The sequence below is a fragment of the Myotis myotis genome, unplaced genomic scaffold (assembly GCF_014108235.1).
Source record: "Myotis myotis isolate mMyoMyo1 unplaced genomic scaffold, mMyoMyo1.p scaffold_m19_p_12, whole genome shotgun sequence".
Taxonomy (NCBI): Eukaryota; Metazoa; Chordata; class Mammalia; order Chiroptera; family Vespertilionidae; genus Myotis; species Myotis myotis.
This window is the reverse complement of record NW_023416316.1, coordinates 20593315-20610153: the sequence shown is the minus strand read 5'-3', so window position 1 is coordinate 20610153 and position 16839 is coordinate 20593315. Positions and strand designations below refer to the sequence as shown.

Here is a 16839-nt window from a genome sequence, read left to right as displayed (position 1 = left end):
AATTTTATAAAAGATGCATTTGTTTTGTCAGACATTAAAATTTGTTTTGGGTTCTCAAGGTTCATCTTTTGGATTTCATGAAATTTCTGACTTAATTGTGTGTGTTTTTTCTTCAAAAGAGCTATTTCATTTTTAATGTCTCGGGGGGAAATATATTTTATCGGTCATAGTTTACGTATGATGTCAGTATATTTGTTTAAACTATATATTTATGTCTCCATCAAACTTTATTAGACAGCTCTAATAAATAAAGATAGGACTTCAGAATTAACCAAACTAATTTTAAGGTAACAGGTTAACCAATTCAATTAATGAACTGTATTGGAAAGGCTAAGGAGATTTTAGAAATAGTTTTTAGGCTATATTTTTATTATGAAGCACTTTCCAGGGTGTAATAACTATATTTATTATGAGATAAATCTGTTGGTCAAATCTGGGTCCCTACTGGAAAGTATAAGATTAATTTGATAATTTTACAAATGTGAAGAAATCCAAATAGTTAATCACAACTCAGAGATATTCTTCCATTTAATGAAGGAATAATAAAGTTTATATATATAAAATTTTATTTATTTATTTTTAAATATATTTTTATTGATTTCAGAGAGAAAGGGAGAGGAGTGAGAGAAACATCAATGATGAGAGAGAATCATTGATCGGCTGCCTCGTGCACATCCCACATTGGTGATCAAGCCGACAACCCAGGCATGTGCCCTGACCAGGAATCAAATTGTGACCTCCTGGTTCATAGGTCATGCTCAACCACTGAGCCATGCCAGCCAGGCCTACATAAAATTTTAAATAATAATAATGAATATTTATGGAGCACACCATAGTCAACAAGCATACAACACTACCCTGTGAGGTACTGAAATGACTTTTCCAAACATCTGGTGGGCAGTGGAATATCCAACGCAGACCATAAGCTTGTGTGCACCTACCTGCATCCCGTGACAGCAGAAGTGTAACCAGACTCAGGGCAACTTAAAGGATTGTTTCATTTATCCTTTCTGATTGCCTCATGAAAATAACACAAATTTTAGGCCTTGTATTATTTCTTATAGCAAGACTATCCCTATATTTTTTGCTTTTACTTTTTATTTTGAAATAATTTTAGTTTCGCGTAGAAGTTGCCAAAAAAGTAAGAGTTCCACATATCTTTTTTTTTATGTAGCTAGTGTCCATGCTGTCAAATATTGTTTAACTCTTTAATACTGTTGACATGTACTAAACATACATTATCACCATTTAGATAATTCAGGGAATAGGAGGAAAGGGCTCTATCCCTCAGGTGTGCTGCTCACATGAGGTTGTAATTATTTCTGCGGCTCCCTTTACAACTTGCTGATGACTCCAAGAATATTCTCATTATAAGGTTTGTGTAAATGTCACTTTTCACACTTAACCTAATGGAGGTTCATTTGTTCAATTTTTAATTTCAAATCCTTGGATTATTCTGTGTACATTTTGATCTCTTACAAAGAGACTCTGCTATTATTACAAAAAAGTGGTTCCTTTTCCCTGAATGCTTAACATAGTCAAGAGTCACTCGTGGACAGCTGCAGGGAAAATAATTTCTGAAGTACATTCATGTGTACATTTAAAATTTACTAGATTTAATCCCTACTTGTCTTTTCTCTGTGTATGAGCATTTTAGTGCTGACCCATCTAAGTATTTCTATCTATAAATTGTACTTTAAAAAAAAAGAATGATACATTTTGAACATATGTTTCTCAGGTAAGTCTGAGTTTGGAAACAGGCAGAAAACCTTTGTTTGTTATCTTTATTCCATCCTCTCCTTTTTTTCTGATAAATGCATTGGTTTTCTCCTTTTTCACTCATTTCCTCAGACATTGTTGGCTTTATTATGAATACCCAGCCCTTCTGTAGCTATACAATACATATTTTTACACCTGTTTTGTCTGCTATAATTTCAACTTGATCCTCATCCCCAGTACATAGTACTCACTAGGACTTCCATACATACTTTTTTAATAAGTTAATGAATGAGTACTCTAAAATCTTGAATACAACTAACTCTTTTTTGCCTTCATGAATATTGTTTTCACTATCAGAAAAAAAAAAATTTCTCCCATTCTTCATATGGCTAAATTCCACTCATCCTTCAGTTCTCAGTATAAATGTTACTTCCAAATAAAAGGTCTTTTTTGATCTCACAAATTTAAACCAAGTATTTAAAAATACTCTCATTGTGTCCGATAATATGTGTAAGTATACATTTATTTTGTGATTATTCGTTAAATGTTTGTCTCTTCTAAGACCCACAAGAACAGAGATGAGGTCCTTTTTGTTCATTGCTGTATCCTCAGTACCTAGAACATAGTAGGCATTCAATTAAATGTTTGTTGAATGAGTAAATACATTTATTTTCTTTTTAGAATATGTCCTAAGAAGTGAATTACTGAGTCTGAGGGTCTGAATATTTTAAGATTATTAATGCATATTTTTGAATGGCTTTCCATATAAGCTGTTCCATTTACATTCCCACCAACAGTGGGAATAAGGGCTTATTGAATTACGATTGTTTTACCTTTGCTAGTATTATTAGTTTTTATTTTTAACTATTTATTTTTATTTTCACCTTCTCATTTGATCAACCAAAAAATGTTTCTTTATAGTTTTGGTTTGTGTGTCTTTGATTATTCATGAGTGGGAACCTTTTTTCCCTCATGTGTTTGTTGGCCTCTCATGAAGACTTGTGCTAGCATATTCCTTCCTGGTCTTAGCTCTAGTCTTCCCCATCCTTTATACTGTGATAAAATTAAGTTCTTTAAGACACCTGATTGGCATTTCCCTGCTGAGGAGCCCTTCTCTTAGTGTTGTTGCCTATTGTATCAAAAATGAGCCCACTCAGCTCCTACCACTCCAGGCTTCCCATGATTCAGACCCTTCTCTCACTGTTCCTCAGTGTAGTAGTGTTGATATTCAGTTGATTCTGCCTCTGTGTTGTTTCCCCTACCTCTCTGCCAATGAATTCTTGAAAGACATGAGGTGGGTTTCATAACTAGTCTCTTTATGAAATATTTCAAAATTAACTTTATCTGTCATGATCTTACCTTTATTACCTGAACTTTCCTATTTCACATTTGTTTTTCTGTTGCATTTATGTTGTTCTCTAATTATATTCTTTGTGTCCACCTGTATTAATTATCAGTAGCTGGGTAACACTATTACCATAAGCGTAGTGGCTTAAAACGGGATGCAGACACATTACTATCTCACCATGGTCAGGAGTCTGGACATGCCTGAAGTTGATTTCCTGCTTCAGAGTCTCTCCCAGGCTGTAGTCAAGGTGTGAGTCAGGGCTGGGCTCTGCTGGGAAAGTTCTCCTTCCAGGCTCACGTGGTTATTGGCAGCACAGCCCTCAGGGATTGTTGTACTGAGAGCCTTAGCTATTTCCTGGCTGTCAGCTAGAGGACTCCCTCGCTGCAGTGCTGGGTGGGCCTCCCCATGGGGCCTAGACCACTCCCTATAGCAGCTCACTTCAAAGCCAGCCAGGGAGCGCATCCACAGAGAGTCTGCTGGCAGAATGGAAGTTACAAACTTGTATAATGTGTTTATAGAATTGATATCCCATTTCCTTTGCCATATTCTACTATTTAGAAGCAAGTCACAGGTCCCACCCAAAGTCATGTCATTTATACACTAGGGCATAAATTCTAGGACGTAGGGATAATTGGGGCATTTATCCCTAATTATCTGCCACAGTGCCCAACTCAGTCTCCCTGAACACTGTTTTATATAACTCCCAGGTTTGAGCCCCCAAAAGTTACTTCAGAAGGGCTTAGTGAATGGCAGTAAATAGGAAAAAGTCAGGAGGGACAGGGGAAAGGAATGCCTTTGACTTGTTCTGTCAGAAAATTTAAGATGCCAAGATGACGATAAGAATCCTATTAGTAGTAAAGAAAAGGCAATATTTTATTTTCTTACTTTAATTTTAATGTGCTCTTTTTCTCCAAATAATATTTTTGGCCTGATAATATGTTTACTATAGTAATAAGGATGTAGAGGAAAATGTCAGATAATATTTTATGAGAAACAGGAAGGTCCTGTCTTCATAGATTATGTTCCCAAAGTTGATTTTTAAATTGGTTGCTTAAGATGTATAGAACTTTTCTGCATAGAAACAATGCTTTACATAAGGTTCTGAGAATGGCTCAATTTTAAAAAGCTCATTTATCTTAGAGCCATAAAGGACCAGAGATGAAAGGGACCTTTAAGATTGCCTAGTGCATAGCCTCCTTAAAACATCCTATCAAATATTTGTGGGAGCCAGCCATGGCCTGAAGGAGAAAATGACTTGTTTTGTAACTCAGCTGTGGTGATTAGTGGTAATGGTACCACATGGCATGAGTATGGCTTACAGCCAGTGTTTTTTTTGGTCCTGGGGAGTGGGGTGGTGATAATAATATATTTTGAACTCAGGTTGACAGTTCCAAAAACACCTCTTCTGCCACATTCTAGATTGCCTACAATTTTCCAAACCATAAATCTAGCCTTAAAGTGTAGGTATCAACTTTTAGACATACAGTGATGATAAAGATGATAATTATAGTAATTATAGTAATTGCTCCCAGACAGGAAGCCTTCTCCCCCCATCTTCCATATCAATTTGGTGTAGAATTATGTCCATTGCCATGGAATCCTATATAATAAAAGCCTGATATACTAAGTGTCTGGTCATCCGTTCAACCAATCAAAGTGTAATATGCTAATGATATGCTAAGGTTGCTCAACCGCTCATTATGATGTGCACTGACCACCAGGGGGCAGACAGTCGACCAGTCACTATGATGTGCACTGACCACCAGGGAGCAGACGCTCTGATCGGTAGGTTAGCTTATTGCTGAGGTCCGGTCAATCACAACTGAGCGAAATGGGCCAGACACACCCTGGAACCCTCCCACAGTCCCTCCCCAGCTGGCCAACCTCCCACGTCCCTCCCCAGCCCGATCGTGCACTGGTGGGGTCCCTCGGCCTGGCCTGCACCCTCACAATCCAGGCTGAGGGACACCCTTCTCCCACCCCCGACTGCACAAATTTCATGCACCGGGCCTCTAGTATCTACATAACATTATTAATAGAAAATAGGTTAAAAAGCAATATAGATTGTATGATTTTTATTTACATATATAAAGATATACATGTGCATAGAAAGGTATAAAATGACAAGAAAATGTCAACATTGTGGTTAACTGGTGAGTTATGGATGATTTTAATTTTCTTTTACAGTCATTCTTTAAGTTGTCTGCGATCAGTATATATTGAAGAAACTTAAAAAGAAGAAAAAGACACCCATAGTCAATATCCTTTTTTTTTTTTTAAATATATTTTATTGATTTTTTACAGAGAGGAAGGGAGAGAGATAGAGAGGTAGAAACATCGATGAGAGAGAAACATCAATCAGCTGCCTCCTGCACAACCCCTACTGGGGATGTGCCCGCAACCCAGGTACATGCTCTTGACCGGAATCGAACCTGGGACCTTTCAGTCCGCAAGCCGACGCTCTATCCACTGAGCCAAACCGGTTTCGGCCATAGTCAATATCCTTGAAGAGGTTGCATTCGAGTGAGGAAGACAAAACACACAGATAAAGCTGACAATGCAATGTGGGTCAGCCTATGGAAGCATCGTATAATGAGAGCTGGGTGACTCTAGTTTCCTGGGTTTCCTAACAGCAGGCTGGTGGAGAGAGGAACATAAGGCAATTGGATGGTAACATTGGGACCACCGCTGCATTCGTTTCTACTGCTGTTGTAACAAACTAATTGCCTTAAAACAACAAAGTTCTATAAATCAGAAGTCTGTGCACAGCATGGCTCAGCTGGTTCCCTTCTCCAGATTTCACAGGTCTGAAATTGAAGTGCCATTAGTGCTGCCTCCCTTACTAGAGGCTCTGGGGAATGAATCTTCTTCGAAACTTATTCAGGCTGCTGGTAGAATTCAGTTCCCATGTGGCTGTGGGCCTGAGGTCCCATTTCCTTGCTGACTATCAGTTAGGAGTTGCTCTCACCTTCTAGATGCAGCCTATATGTTGTGTAGCTATATTCTGTGGGTTGTCATAGTCCTTCTCCTTCAGTGGGTTAAATCCTTATGCTTCAATCTCTCTGACCTCCTCTTCTTCACAGTAGCACCTTGGTTCTAAATTGTCCTTGTGGGTTGAAAAATCTCTCAGCCAGTGATGGGGAGTGGGGTGGGCTGGGGTGGGCTGGGAATTCAGGGACACTGTCATTTTAAGTAGGGTCTTAGTGCTCCATTTGGGTGGGTTCAGAGAAGAGCTTACATTCTAGCCGGGGAAAATGAAATAAAGTACGTCTCTGGAAGGGGGGCACACACAGTGATGATGGAGGGAACCTGGTGAATGAATGGTCCTGACGGTTCTCGAGCAGTGGCTTCAAGGGCCCATCTCTAGTGGCAGTGGAATTTGAGTTAGAGCACCAAGAGTGGTTCTTGTTGGCTGAAGAGCATGAGCTGAGGCTACAGGTTGGAGTTCTATAGGCCAGGCTAAAGCCGGGTGAAGAATGGCAAAAACAGGAAGGAGCCCGGACTCTGTGGAGTTGCAGAGGTTTAGGAAGGAGGAGAGGTAGTGCCTTTATTCACTGCTAATGCCTGAGATTTGCAGAGTGTTTGGAGTCTTCTTCAGAGCAGCCCAGTAGATCACTTGCTCATTCCCACACTCAGGGATAAGTCTGAATAAACGGAGACACTCTAAGCCTTTGACAGTTGTGGCTTTGCTTTGAGGGAAAGTGCTCTCCCCTCTGCCTCCTGTTAAATAACTCTGATTTCAGCATTAACTTACTGCCTCCCCTAGTTTGGCTCAACATGAAATAGAGCACTCTGTGTTGATACTTCACTTGAACTTGGATTTGTGGGCTCATTTCTCCACAAATTTATAAGCATTTAGAAACAGTAACATTTATGATGTTCTAAATGAAAACTTCCTGTATTTATTCAATTTTCCTAAACTCTTATTTTTCTCTTATGTCAAATTTTAGAAGTTGTAAAAATGATAGCTAAATGTTCAGAAGGTGAATTTATGGAGGCATATTTGGAATATATTTTTTTCATTTTGTAACCACACTACTCTTTAGCCTAACATTTTTTTAACTCTTTACAAAGGTAATATCTGTATTACAAGTGTAATTCTGCCTCTAGAATAATACTTGCTATGGATGATACTGCTAGCAATTTGAAAGAAGAGATCCAACTGCATACCTTAGAAATTGCAGAAGTTGAAAGTCGTAATGTTTAGCAGATTCTAAATAGGGACGTAAAAAGCTACTTAACAGAATTAGATGACGTGTGTGTGTGTGTGTATGTGTGTGTGTGTGTACCAAAGCAAGGATGGGTTGGTTGATTTTTCTCTGTGTTACCTGCCTGGGTGTGTATACTAGTCATATCTAAGGTAAACAGCTCAGTCCAGAGTCTCACTACTTGGTTTGGTTCCAGGTTAACCAGGCAACTGTAAAGATTCCGAAAAGCTTTCATCAGTAGAAATGAGGTCATAGATTTAGATAATTATTAACTACTTCAACTATGAATTTTTATAGTCACCAGTTTACCACCTATTTATGTTTATGTGGATATGAGAGCTAAGGGCAACTGAGAAATTAGAGTGTTGTACATAGTCCACACATAGCCAGTCTCACTTCTGACACCAAATGTAAGTTCAGGGGTCCACAAGACAACCCATCAGTTCTATAATTGCCAGAAAGCCGCTCACAACTCACTGAAATCTCTTATACTCACAGTTACAGCTTATTACTGGGAAAGGCTACAGATTAACATCAGTCAGTGAAAGAAATACAGAGGGCAGAGCTTAGTTGTCCTTCCCCAGAGAGTAGTCAGAGCATGTTCCCTTCCTGGCATTGATGTGTGACAAGTACACATGGTGTACTGCCACCTAGTAAGCTCACCCAAACCTCAGTGTTTGGAATTTTGTTGGGGCTCCATTACTCAGGCATGGCTCATTGCCCACTAGCTGATTCAGTTTCCAGCTCCTCATACCACAGGATCCAGAAATCCCAAGTCTACATGACATTGCTGATCTAAAATTGGTCAACCCACTTCCTGCCTTAACCCACTTCCTGCGTTCTACCTAGTGTGGCGCTCCCCCCAGCTCCGCCCCCCCCCCCCCCCCAAAATCACATTGTTAGGCTCTCTGCTATGACCTGAGGCCCCAGGCAAATAAAGACTGCTAGAAAGCTTAGAGATTAACTCCCAGAAGCCCAGGGCAAAGTCCAGACCTCTGGTCTGTGCAGTTTTAAACTCTATACTGCACACTGGGACTCCGATTAAGTTGGATTTTATAAAGTATATTTTTTAAATGAAACTTAAAATTTTTTATTTTAATACTTTTATTAAGGTATAATTTACATATAATAATTTACCTGTTTTAAGTGTACAGTTTGAGTTTTGGTAACTGTATGCAGTCGTATACTCTCCACCACAACCCACACTTCTGCTGTTGTCCTTAGAAAATTATCTCAGGCCCCTTTGTTGTCAATCCTTGCCCGACTCTGTCCCTAAGCAACCACTGATCTGCTTTCGGTCAGTATATTTTTGCCTTTTCTAGAATTTCATTACATGAAATCATATAGTACAGAGTGGCTTTACATATGGCTTTTTAAGCACAGCATAATAGTGTTATTGAGATTCATCCATGTTGTTTAATATGTCGGTAGTTCGTTCTTTTTTAATAACTGAGTAGTATTCTATCATGGGTATGCCACATTTTGTTTATCTGTTCGCTATTTTTTGGATAGTTAGGTTATTTCCACATTTAAAGTTATTTTTTTTCTATTGTGATAACACTGCTTTGAAATTTTGTGTATATGATATTGTATGGATGTATAATTCATTACTTTTAGGTAGGTCCCTAGGATTGGGATTGCTGAGTCACATGGTGAGGGCATGTTTGACTTTATAAGAAATTGCCAAACTGTTTTCCAAAGGGGTTGCACCATTTTGCATTGCCACTAGGAAAGGAGGGTTGTTATAGTTGCTGCATCCCCTCACTAACATTTTGCATTGTCAGTCTTTTTAATTGTAACTATTTTAGTGTGTGTATAGTGGTATCTCACTATGGCTTTATTTATTTATTTATTTAATTTTTTTTTACCTTGAACATTTCTTTTGTCTCACTGTGGTTTTAAATCGCATGTTTCTAATGACCAGTGATGTGGAACATCTTTTGACATGCAATAATTTTATTTTGATTGTCTAATTTATCCATTCGATACATTTAAACCCAATCATACACAAATGTGTCTTTTTCATGGTTTATGCTTTTCATGTTCAAGCTAAGAAATTACTGATGTATCCCAAAGTCTCAATGATATTTTTTCTGTGCGTTTTTCTAGAAGTTTTTTTATGTAGCTCTTATGTTTATGTCTATGATCCGTTTTGATTTCATGTTTGCATATGGTGTGAAGAGGTCGAGGTTTATCTTTTCCTTCCATACAAAAATCCACTTTTCCATCATCTTTTATTGAGTAGACTATCTTCCCCATTGAATTACCTTGGCACCGTTGTCAAAATAGATTTTAAGTCTGAAGGCATGAAAGAAAGCTAATGGAATTTCTAGTCATGGCCAAAACAGTCTATCTAAAATTAAACAAAACAAGGATATCACATTTTTTATTGTGGATTGTTGTAAATAACTAGCTGCAACAAATCATATCAAAGAGATAAATTGAATGTGTGTAGCTCAGTAGAGAGAAAAATAATGCTATTTAACCAATTACAAAGGACTATAACCTGCGTGTTTAGATTGAACAAAAACGCATCTTGAAATGAGATGCTTAAATCATGTGTTATAAAGTATACGCCTAACTGAATTCAGTCATTTATCAGTAGGCAAAGTATGAAAAAGATAATACTTGTTTTATTAAAAACTAAAACCTAACAAAATATGGGGTCAAATACAGAGAATTATAATATTTTAATAGAAAGAAAAGAAAACTAATAAGAGATAGATATATAATCTACTCCTTGCTGAGTAGTCTTAATAGAATAAAGATGACAACACTAACAAAGTTAATTTATGGATTTAATACAATAACAGTTAAGATCCCAATAGGATGTTGAATTGAACCTGATTGATAGTATAAATCACAGAATAAAGAAGCAGCCAAGAACTTTAGAGGGAAAACCTTTTTAAAAATTATTCTTGTTCATAGAATAATTGGAGAGGGTTAGAATTAGATGAATATATTATAAAATAATTAAACAGGGGATAAAAGATCAGGAGCCATGCCAGGAAGTAGAGAAGAGATTAGACCAGAGATCTAGGCTAAGTGTAGTTTCTGAAGTTGAGCACCAAATTGACTGTGAACTTTCTGTCTTTGATGATAGAAAGGAAAACTGGATTTCACCAGGGGCTGCAAACCTAAAGGCCTCTAGGCCAGCGGTTCTCAACCTGTGGGTCGAGACCCCTTTGGCAGTCGAATGACCCTTTCACAGGGGTCGCCTAAGACCATCCTGCATGTCAGATATTTACATTACGATTCAGAACAGTAGCAACATTACAGTTATGAAGTAGAAACGAAAATAATTTATGGTTGGGTCACAACATGAGGAACTGTATTTAAAAGGCCAGAAGGTTGAGAACCACTGCTCTAGGCAGATACTGTAAATCATTTATGTGGACTGGAAATGATACAAATGTTGGGTACTTGGAGCTTTATATGTGTGTGCCCCAAAAAAGGAGATAGCTGCTACTCAGCTGTAGCTGATTTTTGGCATGTGGGTTGATGGGCCCAGTGATGCTAATTTTTCAAGAGAAACTAGGAGAAGTCTATTGGCAGAGGGAGAGTTGGGGTACACACAACCTACTCTGTTTGGGCTGCTTATAACCAACAGAAACTTATCTCTCTTGGTTCTGGAGGCTGGGAACCCAAGATCATGGGAGCAGCATGATCACATTCTCATGAGGGTCTTCTTTCTGGTTCAAACTGGCACCTTCTCACTGTGCTCTCACATGGTGGAAGGGGATGGGGATCTCTCTGGAACCTCTTTTATGTGGCACTAAACCCATTCACGAGCACTCCACAGTCATGGCCAAATAATCACCCAAAGGCCCTTAAAATCTTCATCTTTGGAAATTATAATTCAACATAAATTTGGGTGGGGGGCACATTCAGACCATAACACCTATGGATCTTCTGGTTTTAAAATATTGGCAGTAAGTGTATTGGCCATACAAACCATGTAGGGGCTCGGGATTACTCGTCTTGAGAAGGGTCATGTATCTATAGTTGTCATTGTCTAATTAATGATTGTGTAGCTTAGAGGGAACAAAAGGAGTGGGGTTTGTTTGTTTGTGTGTTGTTGTTGTTTTATTACCCCTCACTGGAGGATATTTTTTTCATTGATTTTTAGAGAGAGGAGAAAGGCGAGAGGGAGGGGGACGGAAAGAGAGAAAAAAACATCGAAAGAGAGACACATTGATTGGTTACCTCCCGCATGTGCCCCACGTGGGGCCAGGGATCAAACCTTCAACCCAGGTATGTGCCCTTGACCAGAAATCAAACCAGTGACCCTTCAGTCTGCAGGCTGATGCTCTAACCACTGAACACACTGGCCAGGGCAAGGAGTTTTGCATTTAAGACCGAAACCTATTCCAAAGTATATTATTAACAGGACTACCTGAATGTAGATTAATTACAGGGATGGAAACAAGATAGAAATATCAGAAATAAACTGATAGTTTAATGTATTAATTAATAAAGTAAAATAAAAACTGAAAGTAGTTGGTGTTTAATAAAAAACATTGTTGAATGACAATATGAAGAAAACTACATATACATCTAATTTAATCTCAAGCCGTGCAAAATAAATTCCAGATGAGTTAGATATTTTAAAGCAAACTTTATACAGTACTTACCTTTGTTGTGGAGAGGAGATCATCTATACATCGTTGAAGCAATAAGATATAAAGTAGTACCAAGGTTGATCAAAAAGTTTGATTCTCTGATATAAAGATAAAAGCAACACAGTGGGAATAGTATTTGTAGTTTTTCTATGATGGTAAGATTGTTCATGTAATTGGTGATATATCTATAAAGGTAGATTCAGTAGACAGATAACCAATGATGATATACACTGGAGAAAGTCACAATAATATGTTTGGCCTAAAGATCTTCATTTGTAAAATGAGGATAATAGTACTTACTTGTTAGGGTGTTTTGGAGAATTAATGTGATAAATGATACATACTCCTTAACACATTGCCTGGAACCATAAATGCTAACTGCTATTTATTATAATCCTCTCCATTATCGCCATCTTCCAAAATAAGTTTCAAAGCTACGTGTCAAAGCTTCTTCCATTTTTTTAACCCAAATGGGCAGACCCAGCTATTTTAACCACCTCTGCATTCGTGCAGTTTACAGAGCACTTTCACATATTCTGTTTCATTGATTTTCATGCCAGCCCTAGGAACTGTGTGAGTTTCTTCTCAGTGGGGGCATTCAGGATTCACTCTTCCATAGTCACAGCTTGGTCTTTGTCATCACCCTAAACTGCTCCACCTATAAAATCAATTCACACTAATTACTGAAGAATTTCCCCATTCTGACCACCGCCTTCTCTCCTCCCAGCTTACAGGTTCTATGCCAGGGGTCCTCAAACTACAGCCCGCGGGCCACATGCAAATACAAATATTGTATTTGTTCCCATTTTGTTTTTTTACTTCAAAATAAGATATGTGCAGTGTGCATAGGAATTTGTTCATAGTTTTTTTTTTAAACTATAGTCCGGCCCTCCAACGGTCTGAGCAACAGTGAACTGGCCCCCTGTTTAAAAAGTTTGAGGACCCCTGTTCTATGCTCACTGGAGCCATTCTTTTACCTCTAGTCCAAATCATCATCATTCCTTTTCCTTCCCTCCTCCTCCTCCTCCTCCTCCTCCTCCTCCTCCTCCTCCTCCTCCTCCTTTTTCTTCTTTTAATCTTTATTGATTTCAGAGAGGAAGGGAGAAGGGGAAAAAGAGAGAGAAATGTCCCCTTTCTGTTCCTCAAACACTCCAGCACAATCTCACCTTGGGGACGTTGCCCTTCTCTCTGCAACCTGGGCATGTGCCCTAATGGGGAATTGAACCATGACCTCCTGGTCTTAGATCGACGCTCAGCCACTTAGCCATGAAGTCATCATTTTTTAGTAGAGATTCAGTAGCCTCCTGAGCAATTTCCTTACTTTCTTGCTCACTTTTAATTCAGACTCCCCATTGCAGCTGGTGAACTTTCAATGGCTTCCCAAAGTCTTTAGGATGAACTCCAAACATTCTAACATCTTTAATACCATTTTCAGGGCCCCACAAGATCTGGCTCCCGCTTGCCTGCCCAGCCATCTGTGTCTTTCATCATAGTCCATCTCAGCCACTCTGACAGTTTTCCTTTTCTCAGTTATGCTATGCTCTCACTTTGTAAGCCGCTGCGTGCTCCCTTCCCGCCCTGCTCCCACCTCCATTCCTCCAAACCTTGCTGACTCTTACTCATTCTTTAGGTCCTGGCTTTAGATTGGACTCCTACCCTGACTCTCCCTTCCTGGGGCCCTTTCAATGCATCCTCTGCTGTCCTTTTTTCTCTACTGTTTCCTTTACACACTGTTTTGTAATTGCCTCTGGACTCTCCAGACTAAATGCTGGGAAGGGAGACACTTGGTGTTTGTCTTATTTATCACAGTATCGCTAGAGCTTATTTAGCCCTGCACCTGGCAGAGATGTTAATACATTTCTGTTGTATGAATGAGAGGATTTCGTCCTACCTAATATATCTTCTTCCTTCCTTTCCCTCCACCCCTGCCTCACTTGGCAAAACCTTACACAATTACCACCCATTTATTAATTCCACAAATAGGAAAGGAGCTTCTTCCTCACCCCAGGCACTATTTTAGGATCTGGGGATATAGTGATGAATTAGGCAGTTAGGGAGCTGGTGTTCTACCTGTGGAGACAGATAATAAACAGATAGATTAAGTAAAATGTGCAGTGTGTTAGTGAGCGTATGCGCCGAGGAGAAACAAATGAAGCAGGAGAGATGGATAAGGCACACCCGCATAGAGAGTGCTGTTGGCATTGTAGATAGGGTGCCGGCGAAGGCTTCGCTGAGAAGGTGACTTCTGAGTGCTGACTTAAGCAGGTGAGAGAGCTAACAATCGCTGTGCTGCTTATCTGAGAGGGAATAGTCCAGGCAGAGAGATGGGCAGCTCCCCCAAGGTGAGAGTGTGCCAGGCGTGTTTGAGGAACAGAAAGGAGCTGTTGGGAGGTCAGAGGGTCAACATTCTCTGTGTAGAGGTGTCTTCATCTGACCTCTGGGCATCCCCCACAGTTTAGGTTGTTTTTAGCTGTCAGTGCTATGAATTTACTGGGAAAGCCTGTGAAAGTTTCTCTTCTTAGCAGTTGCCTGTGAATCAAGGACTCTGGAAGAGACAGCCATGATCCTGAGACTTCAGTGGCTTCCTTGCAGGTCGGGGAGGGGCATGCTTAGCATTTCTTCAACAACTGCCACCTCTTTCCCAGGATAGTTTTGCATTTTCCTCATTAGGATTGGGGAGGCAGTGGGACATCGCTGCCACAGAGCTCATGGTTTCCCACAGCTCAGTCCTCTTCTGTTCTCTGGTCTATGTTTATAGTCTTGGCCATTATGAACAAGGTATAACTCTCAGCCACTTTCTAGAGCAGTGGTTCTCAACCTTCCTAATGCTGCGACCCTTTAATACAGTTCCTCATGTTGTGACCCCCAATTTCATTGTTACTAATTGAACATAATTAAAGCATAGTGATTAATCACAAAAACAATATGTAATTATATATGTGTTTTCTGATGGTCTTAGGCGACCCCTGTTGAAAGGGTCGTTCGACCTCCAAGGGGGTCGCGACCCACAGATTGAGAACCACTGTTCTAGAGTTAGAGCTTTAAAGACAAATTGTTGCTGTCAACTTGTTTCTCTCTACCCATTGCTTTGTCCCAGGAAGTTGAGGGCCAGCAAAGTTTTAGTTGACTATGTGTTGCAGGTAATTGGGTTGGGTCATTTTGGGTTGTACTTGAGTTAGTGTGCCGGCCCCATAGCTCTACCTTGTACACCCCTTTGTGACACAGTTGGGTCCCACCCAATGGAATGACTAGAATTGCCTTGCTGGCACCCACATGGGAGAAAAGAGAGCTTCTCTGGGCAAAACTCCACTGTGGGTGGTGGACAAGTCCCGGCTCTCTACGGCCTATATTTAGCAATAGCGGAAGCCTCCATTAAGCTGTTTTCCTTTTAGTATGATTCACTAGCAGCACCATACTCTGTAGAAAGGGGCTATAAATTGTAATTGATATGAGGCAATAATTGGACAAATGATCAGACTCCATTTTTATTCCTCTCTGGGGAAAGCACGTGTCAGGAATCCCTAATGCAGAAGGCGACGGAGGGATTTTTCAGCCAGCTTCCCCACGTTAGTGCTTCTCTCCTGATTAGAGAGGAGAGAAGCCAAATTCGGCAGGAGGCGGCCAGCAGACCCCAGATCTGCTTGCCACCTTTTGCTCCAAAAGAGCCCTGCCGCAGAGAGTTGCCATGGCAGCAGGAGGCAGTTTAATGGCAGAGGCTCATCTCTGGAGGCGCGCTGCTGGTGCCCTCTCTGGCCTTCAACCCGAGGGGCTGGCTACACCAGGCAACACTGTGCCATGGCCACTTGAAAGCATGTTGCCTAATGGAATCGAACTGTAAGATCCTCCAGATTCCAAGGATGGCTACCTCTCCTGTCCCCCGCTTCTCCTTGGCGCCTAGCCCTTTGATGTCCCATCCCGTGGCCCAACTTGTTTGCAGTTCCTTGAATAATGCTCTTTCATGTTTCTGTGCTTTTTACACATGCAGTTTCCTCTGTCTAGATTGCTCCCTTCCCCAGCCGCCTGGAAAACTGCTACTCACTTTCAAAATGTAGCTTAGATACTGCCTCCTGCTCCATGCTTCCCCCGGAACCCCATCCTCTGTGCAGAATCGCACCCTATCCTCTGCCATCTCAGCATCGCCACATAGCACAGGATTTTGAAATGATTGTATTTTTGTCTTTTCTTCACTAGACTCTAAGTTACTTGCGTTCAGAAGTTCTGTGTTTTTTATGAATTTCATATCCCCAGGGCCTTGCTCAGGCGTGACCACATAGTTAACACTTACAGTGTTTGTTGAATGAGTGGTTTCTTCTCATTTATTTAGTTAGTCCTTATCATGGGCATGTTGCATACGACATGAGGACAGCACTGTCGTGTCCAGGAAGGGCTTTGTCTGCTCTGGGGTCCCAGAGGGTTGCCTTAACTTGATGGGTCTGTAACTGACTCTCCATTACATTCATTCTCACTCTCCAGTGTGAATGGGAATGGCGGTGGTGGGAAGAGCCACACTTGGGAGTCGATCTCCCCAGAGTTCTAGTCCAGTGATGGCAAACCTATGACACGCGTGTCAGAGGTGACATGCAAACTCATTTTTTTGGTTGATTTTTCTTTGTTAAGTGGCATTTAAATATATAAAATAAATATCAAAAATATAAGTCTTTGCTTTACTATGGTTGCAAATATCAAAAAATTTCTATATGTGACATGGCACCAGAGTTAAGTTAAGGTTTTTCAAAATGCTGACACGCCGAGCTCAAAAGGTTCGCCATCACTGTAGTCAGTTGCCCAATTTGTATGTCTCAGTTCTCTCTTGTTGAATTAGGATGTGTGAGGGCAGCGCCGAGGTTCCTTGTGGCCCAAAGTAAATTCTTGGTAAATCTTCCTTTCTTTATCTTCACTCTGGATTCCGGCAAGAAAGTGAAAGCAACATGGAAGTTTAAAC

General features: G+C 40.2%; 1 protein-coding gene across 9 annotated transcripts in view; it reads left to right on the top strand.

Moving 5' to 3' along the window:
* Positions 1 to 16839, top strand: part of SLC44A1 (solute carrier family 44 member 1) — a 155927-nt gene that overhangs the window by 54191 nt on the left and 84897 nt on the right. The gene's annotated exons all lie outside the window — the stretch shown is intronic.